Consider the following 13321-nt stretch of genomic DNA (forward strand, 5'->3'; position numbering starts at 1 on the left):
ATCTTTAAGTTTGTGTCACAAATTAGGCTTGAGCCCAGCTCTGAGACAGGCCTGATGGTGCTGTTCAAAAAGAGCCAGAGCCAAACCTGTTTTTAGTTTCAGTGTTATCCAGAGAACATTTCTCCCCACCCCATATGTGCTGCTGGCAAACAGAATAAATTCCTGACTAACTCACCCCCTTGTTTGCAGCAATGAAACCGATGGATCACTGAGACTGACCTTCCAGCCACACAGGTGGTTCCTCCCAGGGCAGAGAAAAGTTAATTTTGTGGTTAAAACAACAGGCCTGAAATTGGGGAATCTAGGTTCCATTTCCAGTTCATTCAGACTTCTCTGTGCCACAGCTCCTGCTCTATGAAATGAGGGAACAGTTCTGCCTTTTTCTCTTTAAACCTCTCCAGGGAATTGGCTGCTTTTCGTTGTGTGTTTATACAGCATCCAGCACTAGAGAGCCAAATCTAGCTGAAGAGGAAGAAATAGTACAAGTTGCTTTCATATAATTTCCAAACCAAACAGGTTTTTTCAAGGAACATTTGAGTCCATCTCTCAACAGAGAGGCAGCTTTCTTTTAGGGCTAGATCAGGACGTTTGGCCACTACCTATTCCCTTAGGAAGGAGACCCAGAGAAGAACTATGCAGCAGAAAATGCTGTCATTGTCCTAAGTTATGTATAGTCTTGTTTAGGCTGGTGCAGTCCTCTCCTGTTTGTTTTTGGCCAGCTAATAAAACTAAACAGAACTCAAAAGTAAAAAAATGCCGTTATCAAGGTCACTTGGGCAGCCTCAGCTCAGCCCCCTTACGTATATGCAGTCTCTAATCACATCATCACATGCTATTTTATCTCTAGAATCCCTGCCTCAGTCAGTAGAGCAGGTGGACAGTACTAAGCCAATGAATCAGGGCTGCATAGTAAAGGAGGCTGTTGCCTGGAGGACCACTGCTTCATATGACACAGAAACTGGAAGGCATGGAGTTAAATGAGGTTTACTTATGTCCAGTGCACATGGCAGATGCACAGTAGGTATCTTCCAACTTTTAAGTGCTGGAAACCTTTAAAACCTAAACACTTTTTAACGTGTGTATAATATCCATGTGTGTATATATACATTTATGTGTATGTATGTGGACATGCACACACACACACACATATATATACATCTACATATATATGTATACGTAGATGTATATATACATATGTGAAAAACTGCATCAGCTGAGGTGGACGGCACACTGTGTGCACCCACCTGATATACATTTACCAAATAACTGCTATACGCCCAACTCGGCCAAAGACAAAGGACACACAGGCGCCAGAGGAAACACTTCATGGACAGCCTCAAGGCAAGCTTTAAGAACTGTGGCACTGACATCACAAATAAGGAAAAACTAGCCCAGGACAAGGGTACATGATAATGCATCATGAGAGAAGGTACACCTTACTTTAAGGAAAATCATCTTGCTCTGGAGACAGAAAAATGACAGAGGTGGAAAGTGGAGGAGCTCGAGAGAGTCCAAAGGAGATCCATGTGCATGATTAGAGGCCTAGAGAGCAGGTCATATGAGGAGAGGCTGAAAGACTTGGGACTGGTCAGTTTGGAGAAGAGAAGACTCAGAGGGGACTTGGTGGCAGCCTATAATTATATTGGGGTGAACATCAGGGCCTGGGGGAGCATCTGTTCACCAAGAGCCCCCAGGGGAGGACAAGAAACAATGGACACAAACTGTTTGAAGATCACTTAGGTTAGACATAAGGAAAAACTTCTTTACAAGTTGATCACCGAGGGTTTGGAACAGGCTCCTCCCAGAGGTGGTACAGTCACCCACCCTGGCAATCTTCAAAAAGTGTGTTCATGCACAGCTTGCTAGGGTCATCTGATCCCAGCAGTCTTTCCTGCCAAACTTCATGGGGGCTGGACCCAATGATCTGCAAGGTCCCTTTCAGCCCCTAATATCTATGAAAGGAAATAAGACTGAGAAATCTTTGGTCTGACCCTCCCTTTAACCACCACCTGTGGCATCTGCCAGAGAGTCTGTGGCTCAGGATCAGTTTCTTAGCCATCAACAGACTCCTCTACCATCCTTTACTTGACCTGCAGGAGTGATCATCCTCAACCATGAGGGCTCACTGCCACTGCTGCAGACAATGACTTGTGCATATATACATATGTGTGTGTGTGTGAGTGTGTGTGTGTGTGTGTGTGTGTGTGTGGACATGCACACATATATACATATATGTGTGTAAACAAAAAAACCAAACCCTGTTTCAATTGTAATGTAATATACAGCCATTACAGAAAAATTCTGTTAAAATAAGAAAGCCTGAGAGTAGCCTTTTTCTGAAGAATGAAAGAAAGAGAGAAGAAATCGTAACATTTTGTTTTAACTGAATTTCCTGGGACAGAGGAAAGGTACTTCTGTAGCCTGTGGTTGGTCTCCCTGCCAAAGACCTGAGCCAAACAGATGGTGTCATAGCTTCTAAAAAATGTGCCAAAAATTCTTCCTAATGAAAAGTGTTAGGCAGCCTTAATAGAGGGTTTGCTATCGATTTCCTCCTATAATATAATTATGAAGGAAGCATTAGTAACAGCACAATTAAAGACCTATATAATATAAACCTGTACATTTGTTTCTTTTTAGTGAGTTTAAGGCTACTGGGATGCAATAGCTTGAGAGCTCTTGAGATTTTGCACTTACCCAGGCTGCTTCTTCTCTAGGGATATCTGTAGTATCAGCTTCCCAACCATGCTTCCCTAACAATTTTCACCCCTGAGGAGCAAGAATTACCTTCAGTGATGAAGGAAAAGGATGTTTTGATGTTCCTTTTATTTATTGGCCTTACTGTCAGTAAGGACAAAGTGATGATAAGTTTGGGGCTGTTTTGTTTTATGCAAGGCTTGGCTAAATACCAAACCAAGTTGATGTTGGCCATCAGATGGCTGCCAGATGACAATTTGTACTGGGCTCTACTGCCCTGAATTAGATATGACTTGATAACCAAGAAATAAAAGTCTTTGGCTAAGATTTTCCCATCTGAGTGTAATGTCAGGCACCCTTGTAAGTTGTCCTTTGTAACGGAGTAATGCATTTCTGTACATATCTGAACCAAATTATAAAACCCTTTTTGTGAGCACCCTTTTGATTGTCAGCTGCACTGTACATTCAGTGTTTAACTTCTGTCTTGGACTGGGATTCAAGAGGTGTTAGCAAATCCAAGTGTGCACTCTGTAGAGAGCTAACAGGGGAGCACAGTCAAGGATCATAAACCTAGCTGATCTTCAATTCTGTTGGACAAACTCCAGACCAATCAGCTGGCTGCAGTCTACAGAAACCAGTTCTTCTTAGATACCTCACATTGGACATGAGACTTGAAGCAATTCAGGGCTTCAAGGACTCCCTCAGTAAAGGAAGGAGACAGAGACCATAAGCAGAAGATGAAGCTGTGTGTAAAGAAGAATCCTGGATCTCCTGGAAAGATGCTAAGTCCCAAAGGATTCTTAGGAGGGGTAGTGTAGGGATCTGCATGAAGGTTTTGCAATGTTTTCTGTAGTTCCATACATCTTTTATGATTTTCTAGTAGTAAAATTTGATTAGCTTTTAAATACCTTTTCAAAGACTCAGGGTTATTTTCTTTAACTGTTATGTTTCATAGTAGTTAGGGGTTAGAAGGGACCTGAACAGATCATCTAGTCTGACCCCGCCGCCATTGGCAGGAACACACGCTGGGATCACACGACCCCAGACAGGTGTTCGTCCAAACTCTTTTTTAATTTACCCAAGGTGGGAGCGAGGACCAATTCCCTAGGAAGTTGGTTCCAGATCCTAGCCACCCTAACAGTGAAATATTGCCTCCTGATCTCTAACCTGAACCTATTCTCCAGCAGCTTCTGGCCATTGTTCCTCATCACCCCAGGTGCTGCTGGGGGGAATAGGGCCCTTCCTATTTGCTGCTGATCTCCCCGAACAAGTTTGTAGGCAGCCACCAAATCCCCCCTCAGCCTCCGCTTGCTGAGGCTGAACAGGTTCAGGTCCCTCAGCCTCTCCTCATAGGTCCTGCCCTATTACCCTCCAACCAAGCAGGTGACCCTCCTCTGAACCCTCTCAAGGCAAGCCACATCCTTCTTAAAGTGCGGTGCCCAGAACCAGACTCAGTCTTCCAATTGTGGCCTGTCCAATATCACGTAGAGAGGAAGTATCACCTCTCTGGACCGGCTTGAGATGCATCTTTGGATGCACAACAAGGTGTGGTTGGCTTTGCTGGCTGCGGTCTGGCATTGGCAGCTCATGTTCATCTTGGAGTCAATAATGACTCCAAGATCCCTTTCTGCCTCTGTGCTCACAAGGGGGGAGCTCCCCAGCCTGTATGTATGCTGTGGATTCCTTCTCTCCAGGTGCAGCACCCTGCATTTATCTACATTGAACCCCATCCTATTACCATCCACCCACTTCTATAGTCTGTCTAAATCTAATTGCAGCCTCTTTCTCCCTTCAAAGGTGCCTACCTCTCCCCACATCTTGGTGTCATCGACAAACTTGGACAACGTGTTTTCCACCCCCTCGTCTAAGTCGCTGATGAAGATGTTGAACAATATAGGCCCCAGGACTGAGCCCTGGGGGACCTCACTATTCACATCCCGCCAGGCTGAGTACGACCCATCCACCACCACACTCTGGGTGCACCCCATCAGCCAATTTTTGACCCATCCAACTGTGTAGGCATCAATGCCACAGTCGCTCAATTTATTAATGAGAATGGGGTGAGAGACCATGTCAAAGGCCTTCTTAAAGTCCAAAAAGACTACATCCACAACAACACCATCATCCAGGGATTTAGTTACCTGGCCATAAAAGGCCATCAGGTTGGTCAGGCAGGAACTACCTTTGATGAACCCATGCTGATTTCCCCTGAGCATGATCTCCCCTGCTGGCCCCTCACCAATGTGATCCTTGATAATAATTTCCAGGATTTTCCCCAAGACTGATGTAAGGCTTATGGGCCTATAGTTTCCTGGCTCCTCCTTTCTCCCTTTCTTATAAATGGGGACCACATTAGCTAGTTTCCAATTTCCAGGCACCTGGCCCGTGGACCACAATCGTTCATACAGCCAGCCCAAGGGAACAGCAATGACCCCTGCCAGCTCTCTCAACACCTGTGGGTGGCGAGCATCAGGGCCCACAGATTTAAAAACATCCAGCCCTTCCAGAAGATCGCTAACTACATCTGCACAGACCCGAGGCCTGGTAGTGCTATCCCCAAGATTGCCCCTACCTGTGGTGGGAGAGCTATCCTGGTCCCTGTCCAAGAAAACAGAGGCAAAGAACTTGTTAAAAATGTTGACTTTCTTGTCTGGCGTAGCCACAAGATTACCATTTGAGTCTAGCAGGGGCCCTACATTACCCGGTGCCCTCTTCTTACTCCCAATGTATTTGAAGAAGGACTTTTTGTTGTCCTTAATCCTGGTCTTCCTAATAGCCCTCCTACACTCACGGGACAAGGAGGAGTATTCCTCCTTGGTGATAGCCACTCCCTTCCACTGGGTGTATGCCTCCCTTTTGGCCCTCGGGCATTCTCGAATGCCTTTGCTGAGCCATGGGGGTTTCAGAGCACTCTTACCCCCCTTCTTTCTATTGGGGACTGTCACACTCTGAGCCTGGAGGATCGTCCCCTTAAGGTATGACCATCCCTCATGGACTCCCATATCCTCTACCTTTTGGGCCCTCAGTGCCTCCCCCACTAATCTCCTAAATTTATTGAAGTTGGTCCTTCTGAAGTCAGGGGCTTTAGTCTTGGGATAAGCCCTCAATACCCTGTGCTGAATGGTGAATTCCAGCAGGCAATGATCACTGTCACCCAGGTGGTCAAGAAACCTGCAGTCCTTTCACCAGGTCATCCCCAGTGGCCAAGACCGGGTCTGCAGAAAGGGAAACAATAATCAAGAGGGCCTGCATAATCAAGAGGGCCTGCACGCTCAGTGGAATTTTAGAGATACACAAGAGCTACTGGGGAGCTTTGGGAGACCTGGCAGTGTTCTATAGTCTGGGCAACTGGATTATCGATCTGCAGAATCTAAACCTGGTCTTAAATTCAGTCTCAGTTTTCATTGAACCGAAGGTGCTTTGTACAAAATATTTCAGGCTCAATCCAGCAGTATTTGGGGACAAAACTGCTTCATCAGAGAATTTCTGGTCAGATCCACTTATTTCAGTGAAAGAAGAGGGTGCTGAGCATTTCTGAAAAACAGGCCTGATTAATTCATAGGCCTAATATTTAACTGCCATTTTAAAAAATCTTACCCTTTATACCCAGTCTGCCCATACTTCTTTTACTCATTAACTGCATTATGCAGTTTAGCTACTGATTATTGTTTCCCTCCTCGTTGTACTCTGTAACCATAGAGGTCTCTGGAATAAATGATGGGCATGAGGGTTAGATTTGTGCTTCATTACCTGACTAGATTCCTGTGAATCAATTTTGACATTTTTGTTAGATATCTATTAACTGGATGTGCTAGAGGGTGGAAGTCTAAGGCCCCTGGCAAATGTTACATTCATCTAATGATTAATGCGTTAATCATAAGATAAATTGTAACATGCTACACATTCAACCAACTTATGGTGCCATAAAATGGTAGACCAGCCCACAAATTCAAATTAATGCCAAATGTTCAAAATTAAATTGCCATACAAACCAGCCCCAACGCTGCTGCATTAAATGTGGAACAGCTTTGGGGCTGGTTTGTATGGCACTTAAATTGAACATGTGGCATATCACATTCACCGGTATCCAAGACTACTTCAAATCTAAGATGACCACCACAATAATTAGATTCTATACATAGATTCTATTAGATTCTATTCCTGGCCAGGGAAAAATGGGGGCAGCAACTTCCACTGCCCCTCTCCCCGCTCACAGCAGAACTCCCTTGTGCGACCCTGCCCCCACACCAAGGAGCTTCCTTGTGCACCTTCCATCCCCACCCCACAGTCTCCTCTGTTCTCCCTGGGTTACATGACCTTCTTCCACTGCACAGCCACCCCATTCCAGGAGAGGTGGTGGCTTGGCTCTGACTTCATCCCTGAGCCCAGGGCCAAAGCTAGAACTGAAAAAACACCTGCCCAGGGCCGGTTTTGAATCTAAGATGAGGGTTTTTTTCTCCCTGTGTTGTTTGGGGAAAAGAAACGCTCACCTTGTATTTGAGTAAATATGGTATTCAGCCTTGCCCTGCTGACATGGCATGTTGTGTGATATTTGGGATTGGGCATCAAATTCCTCTGATCCCAGTCATGTGATTATATTGTCTTCCAGTGGCCTAAGACATCGGGTCCTAAAGAGAAGTCCACTTTTCACACAGCTCCACTAATTATCCAGAACTGTGTATTTCCTCTGGTTGAGACAGTGGGACATATGATTTCTATTTACCTGCTTTTTTCAAACACAAAAACTAGTCATCATCTAATACTGGGCTAGTGATGCTCTTGTGCTTCCTTCCAAGGGTTTTATCTTTTATGCCTGGACTTCCATAGTGAGGTTTGCATGGTTTCTTTCCAGTCTTTTAATAGATAAATTCCCTTTAGTCCAGAGATCCTCCCAGTTAATGAATTAAAAAAGTTCAACTCTGAAGCCAAGATAACCCAGATAAGCAACCAACAAATACACAGTTCTTATCCACTAAAAGTCATCAACCTTTTATCATTTGTTAGTCTGTAGAATCATGTTGTGTGTATGTACCACCAGCAGTCAGATCTGGAATGTATATGAAATCATGCCTATTCTCTTCCTGCTCCCCCAGCCCCCACTTGGGGAGCTCTGCCATGAGCCCCGTGACCCCCACCCACTCTCCCCGCCATGGCTGCCTTGCCCACCCCAGCTCCCGGCCCTTTAAAGAACAAAACTAAATAAAAAGACCCGGGCACACAGGCTCCTGCAGCAGCCTTGGGCCTTCGGGGGTCTCATACAGAGCCCCCAATGCAGCACGGGGCTTTGGGGGGCAGCGGGAATTGCCCCCGCCAGCTGAGCAGGAGCTGGTGAGTCTGGGTTTTTGGGGGACTTTTTTTGTTTTAAAGGGCCAGAGCTGGGGTGGGCAGGGCAGCTATGGGGGGCTGGGACAGCAGGCAGGGATTGGGGGGGTTCATGGCAGACTCCCCCCCATGAGGCAGTGGGGCGCAGCGGTGATGGCCCCCCACCGGGCAGCAGCCAGTGAGTGGGGGCTTTTTTTTCCCAAAGACCTGGGAGCTGGGGTGGGCAGGGCAGCCATTGAGAGTGGGCGGGGGATGAGGCTGCGTGATTTGGAGATTTGGCTGATTCAGCAGCAGCCAAATTTCTGAATCAGACTCGGACAAATCAATCTGGGACAGTGATTTGAATCACTGAATCAAATCACTGTCCCCCGAATCAACTGAATCCAAAGCGAATACTAGCTGCTTCGCACAGGCCTACTAGTTATTGCAGAGGAAAATATGCAGGGATGCCAGAGAACAGATTCAGCCAAGGTGCATAAATGCTTCCTGCTTCAGAAATAGACAGTTTGAATGTCTGTCTGCCCTCCTGTGATGCACATTCATTCAGTTAATGGTATGATAAAATGAGGAATAAACCACAAAACTATTACACAAAAGATATGTGTACTAATTTTGTGGCTGCTTCCTATCATGCCTTTAATTGAACATGTGGTCAGCACCCAGCCTCTGGAGTACATGGGATTCACAAGAGTCACATGTGCTCCAGAGGTTGGGAGTGCCCCTCAGATGATCAAAGCTCCTAAGCAGGGGAGCACACCATGTGTTCCTGCAGCCAGGAGCCCCATCAGCAGATCCGAGCTCAGAGCCAAGGGCACACATGGTGCTCTCCCATGACTTGGGGGCCAAGCTTGCTACTTGTTGGTACAGAGGGAGCCCAGGATCAGACTCCCCCTGCACCAGCAATATGGCACAATGGGATCTGATGCAGAATCTCATAATGATGCCTCCTGCCATGCACGTGTGGCATGGCAGGATACGTGACTGTTGGAATCCCATATCAGATCCCATCGTGCCTTTAAGGGGCCCAAGCCTCTTTATGTGTTAGCCCTTAACATCTTGAGTTCTAGTGGCTTGGTTGATCCCATAACTAATACAAAGAGGGAGTTTTTATCAGTCTCTTGCACTGGCAGCTTTTTCCTCTTCTGTTTGCTTCTTGAAGGCAGAACAGATTACATTGGCTACTAAGGGCCATAATTCCCAGTGAAAAGAAATAATGAAAGTATGTGAAGATTTGGTATGGGAAGAAACTTAGGACTCACCTGTTGTTAAAAGAAAGAACCAGAAGCCATGCATAGAAGGTTCTTATGCAGCAAGCAGGGTTGGTTTAGAAGAGACATAAGTTTTATCAGTTATGGTCCACAGTGACCTGTTCATGCTAAAGTCTCTTAGATTTTGGCTGAGTTCTCTCTGTTTTATTATAATTAACTATTATTATAATTGGTAGGCCAACAAACCAAGGCTGTTCCAAATTAAAGATGAATCTGGTTCCAAAGCCTAGATGACAAGAAGCAAGGCCACTACTACAGAGAAGACTGAAGCGGGATTTGATAATAGTTTTTAAATAAGTGAAGGACAGTTACAGAGAGGATGGGAATGGGCTTTCTTCTGTGCCCATAGAGGATAGGACTAGCAGCCTCAAGCTTCAGCAGGGGAAATTTAGTTTGACATTTAGGAGGAACTTCCTAACTATGGGGCTGGTCAAGCAGTGGACCAGGATGCTTAGAGAAACTGCGGAATCCCCATACCTGGAAATTTTCAAGAGCAGTTTGGACATACATTTGGTTGGGATGGTTTAGTCAAGGATGATCCCACCTTGAGCAGGGAGCTAGACTAGATGACTTTGTGAGGTCCCTTCCAGTTCTACTTTTCTATGATCCTATGTTTAAAAGTTCTTAACTTTTGCTGTAGGTAGAACATCCTTGACATGAGGCATTACTGTAGCCACTGCTGAGCTAGGACAACAGCATTAGAGAAGGAAAAAAATCTGCAGTTGATAAAAACTCTAAATCATCCCAAAATGACTGAATTCTTAAAATGATTGCATAGCAATGATCTCCCTGGTTTGATCTGATACGAGTTAAATTATTCAGGTTAGTTACATGACTGAAGCATTTCAAGTTAGTTAGTAAGATACCAGCTAATTTACTTACTTTTTTAATATGCAAAACTTAAAATTATTATTTTTGTTTGTTTATTTTACTTATATACTACTCTCCGCCCAAAAAGTGGAGGGAGCTTCAAAGTTGAGAAGTAGTTATGGAAAACGACTTCCTATGTTTTCAATAAATGACCTTGGTGCACAGATGGAATTTGCAGGAGGTTGCTCTCAGCTTATCTCAGGTTATGAACAGACATCACGTTTTTCCCAAAGAGAGCTTTTTTACCTCAGATCATACAGATAGACAGGTCCACTCTCCCTCTTGAAGTCTCTCTATGTGTGTCAGGTAAAATATACTTTTTCCCAGAACATCATGTTGTATGTCTGGACAGTCATTGCAGTTCATTCCAGAGACAAGACTTACAGGCTGTGTGTTCTTACTGGCCACCAACTGGTGAAGGCAAAACAATGCAGCTTGGAAGGGCATCATGTATAAATGACTGTGCTGCTCCTGTTTTGATTGGGGTTAAACTCTGGGACAATTAGTCATGGGTCAAATGAGATGTCTGTTTACAACCTTAGAGATCACTGTGAAATATAGGGGAGGAGGTGATCTATTACATACCTAGGGCCCAGGTCACTTAAGGCTTATAGGTCAAAAACAGTACTTTGAATTACACTTCGAAAGCTATTTGGATGACCTGTGAAATAGTGAGGTGGTGCCTAATTAGTCTAATTGGTGGTGTCTAATTGTCTATTCCAGTTCCCAGCCCCTTCTCTTTGCTAGTGTTGCTCACAGCAGTTTAGTACACTTTTTTCTATTTTGAGTTTGATATTTTTTTTCCTGCATGTGCCACACAGTTGTGTTGTGCTGAGAATGTGTTTATGCAGATCTGCTGGCTCCCTGGCACTTTCTTGTCCCATTCTGGGTGCTATTGCAATACAAACCCATAGTAGTTCTATCTAGAAACATTCATCCTACTTCAACTGTCTGTTCCATTAGAATTCCATTGGCTGATATCTCTGCTCTTCATGCACAATGGAGCTCTATACAACAAGGGATAATCTGGTCTCTGCAAGAGGCAGAACTTTCCCAGGTGCTTGGTCCAAGATGGGAATCAACTCTCCCAGGAAGTAAGGACCATCACAAACCTACATGCAAGGTACTTTTCTTTAACCTCATTTGCTCCAACATAAACATAATCAACATCAATATACTATACTAGAGAACTACCCGTCAAGAATGACTGGGGCGGGTGGGGTGGAGCACCGCCACCCACCACCCTGCATCGCCGCTACCTCTCAGGAGCAGTGGGATGGAGCTAATACACAGTGGCTGCTGCCACCCACCACCCCGTGCTGCCCCCACTCCACGTCCATCCCTGTGGCACCCCCATCTCTCTCCCGCTCCACATCTGCCTGACCCACTCACTGGAGCCATGCCTCACCCATCATTCTTAACAGCATTCTTGACGCAGCACTGGCTGGAGCCACACCCTGCTGGGAGCCACACCTTACAGATAGACAGACATACATGGAGACAGATGAACTAAGCCCTTTAGATATAGATATAGATATAGATAAGCAGAATTGAATAGATATATTAAAACATGCTAAATAAATACAGTCAAAACAAAATGGTCTCACTCTCACTCTCCCTTCCTGCTCCCCCACCCTGAGAAGTGGATGAGGAAACAAATACTTAACAGATGTTAGTCCTGTTGTGTAATCCACAACTGGAAGGTATGTAGATATTATCATGATGAGTATAGGATAAGTCTTACAGGAAACCGAATTAAATTCTGTGGAAAATAAGGTTGGTGTTTTGATGCCACTAACTAGATTGCATATTATACTGCTCTTATTTTGTCCTATAAAGATTCCTGGTAACACCTTTTCAGCATTAGTTCACAGCCCTCTTCCATCCCTCCAAGCATACTGTTTTTATTTGCCTAGAGTTTTTTGTCTGATATTCAGTTCTAGTTTGTATCTGCTTCTCTGTCAGAACTGAAGAAGAGCTCATGATGTCTGAAAGTTTTGCCAACAGCTCTCCCAACTATACAGCTGGTCCAGTAGAACATACTTTAAAAAATCTTGCCTCCTGGAAATTAAGAGCATTAATTATTTAAAATTTACTCCTACTCTACAACCACATGAACTGGCAGACTAAATAAGCCCAGCTACCACAGCCTCTCCTCATAAGTCATGTGCCCTAGCTCTCTAACCATTTCCGGCTTACACTTTACGCATACAGACACAGAGACTTCTTGTCTAATCTTCCCCTTTTTTTTGGACATGTGCTGACCCAGACCAGAGCTCACGGCAGCCATTGGAAAGGCTGTCCAGTCCCAGATAAGCCCCTCAGCACACAACAGGCAAGCAAAACAAGAAGACTGGATGGACAGCAGCTGCATTCTGGGCTTAGCAAGTGCAGCACCAAGTGGCTGGTGCATTTCCTGGCTCCATTGCTTTCTGGCAAGCCATCAAGAAGAAGGTACTGTAGACCATACATGGGAAGGACCTAGGACATCTCACAAGCTGCTGTACAGAGAGCTGATCTTACAGAGGTGCCATGACCATACACAGGCTGAGCATCTACCACAGAGTTAGGACCCCAACCAACAGGTTGGTCAACTGATCCCCCTCCTGTCAGTTCTTGTTCTCCTGGCTGCTCTCACACCCACTCCAGTGGCTAGCAGTAGAATTAACGGTAAATCCAGGATACACGTTACCACCTGCTAATCAGTGGCAGGCAGGCTGTGAACGCTCTGTGATACAGGCTCTTGCCTCCCACTCTATGATAGAACTGGTGGGTTGTAGGCATCTAAACTGAGTTGGGTTGTTTAGGAACAGGGTAGTATCAGGGCATCTCAGAGGTTCAGAAGCAGCACAGCCCCAGTCAGTTGGGTGCCTATAGAGCGGACAGAGTCAAAGCCTCTGGGTCCCAAAGTGGTTAAATCCATGCTGGTACTAATTCCCTCTGCACCCAGGCCATGCTGGCAAACAGCACTGCAGCACTGATGGCGAGCAGCAAACCTTAGCACACCAAATGGTAGCAGGTTGGCTTGGGGCACTTCAAAGCAAAGTGGGGCAGCCAGCAGGATCAATCTTCATTTGCTGCAATAGTGCATTAAGCATTAAGAGACATGGTCCCCTGGAAAAAGCACACACCATGTAAGGAAAGTATTAGAGGGAGAAAGCAGTTCC

The 13321-nt window shown here is 45.3% G+C and overlaps 1 long non-coding RNA gene across 1 annotated transcript in view; it reads right to left on the bottom strand.

The window, feature by feature from the left end:
- LOC112549232 overlaps window positions 1-2807 on the bottom strand; it is a 32822-nt gene extending 30015 nt beyond the window's left edge. The window contains exon 1 of the long non-coding RNA XR_003092606.1: window positions 2695-2807. This is a non-coding gene — a long non-coding RNA (uncharacterized LOC112549232). The remainder of the gene's footprint in view (window positions 1-2694) is intronic.
- Between the last annotated feature and the right edge of the window lie 10514 nt (window positions 2808-13321).

This window comes from Alligator sinensis, unplaced genomic scaffold (assembly GCF_000455745.1).
Source record: "Alligator sinensis unplaced genomic scaffold, ASM45574v1 scaffold31_1, whole genome shotgun sequence".
NCBI lineage: Eukaryota > Metazoa > Chordata > Crocodylia > Alligatoridae > Alligator > Alligator sinensis.